General features: G+C 48.3%; 1 protein-coding gene across 1 annotated transcript in view; it reads left to right on the top strand.

Annotated features, from left to right (window-relative positions):
* Positions 1–782, top strand: part of LOC104966417 (canalicular multispecific organic anion transporter 2-like) — a gene marked incomplete at its 5' end in the record, with an annotated part of 6,299 nt that overhangs the window by 3,315 nt on the left and 2,202 nt on the right. The gene's annotated exons all lie outside the window — the stretch shown is intronic.

Below are 782 nucleotides of genomic sequence, written 5' to 3'. Positions count from 1 at the left end.
TTTATCTCCTACACATCCTGCAGGCCTTGAGACTTGGGTCACCCAGCAGTAAACGAGATAAACGTCCTTTTGAGCTTATCAAGAAAATGTATTCATTCCTAGTAAGCTGACTTTGGGGTGAAGGGAAGTTCAGGGAAGCCATTAATCGATAAGAACAATTAACTTCTGTTAAAGATACATGATACGATGTTTGTGTGTGTTGAAGATGTTTAGGGGGAATGAGTATGTGTCCTGTCAAAGAGTCCTCTGTCATGACTCCCAATCATTGATTGGGGGATCTGCCTAAGGGCAGAGGGACAAACACACACACACACGCGAAACTCCTCCCCACCTGTGATAAATGTTGTGATCATTTTGAAGATCGGCGCTCTTGTTTCTGACTGGCCGTTCCTGAGACGTGTTTCACACGGTGGTAGAACCTGAGCCCGGAGTACTCTGCAGAGTGCTTCGTGATTAGGTGATGTATTTGTATGTTTTTGCCATTAAAGCAGATTATTGTTTAACCCTTATCCTGGCTGCTTTGAATTTTTCCTTCTTTTGAGAACCCGCTCATATAGGAACGGCGCGGAGCAGAGATTCTGCCCCAACACGGTCAAGTACAAAAAACTTCTCCTCGCGTACAAGTCTCTCCATGCCCTCGCCCCCCAGTACTTATCGGACCTCCTCCATCCCTACACCCCTTCTCGGAGTCTGCGGTCCTCAGACACAGGCCTGCTCTCCATTCCCCGCTCTCGCCTCCGAACTGTTGTTGACAGGGCCTTCAGTGTTGCGGCCCCCACCCT

This window comes from Notothenia coriiceps, unplaced genomic scaffold (genome assembly GCF_000735185.1).
Source record: "Notothenia coriiceps isolate Sejong01 unplaced genomic scaffold, NC01 NC01_scaffold00037246, whole genome shotgun sequence".
Lineage (NCBI taxonomy): Eukaryota > Metazoa > Chordata > Actinopteri > Perciformes > Nototheniidae > Notothenia > Notothenia coriiceps.
This window is presented reverse-complemented; position numbering and strand designations above follow the sequence as displayed.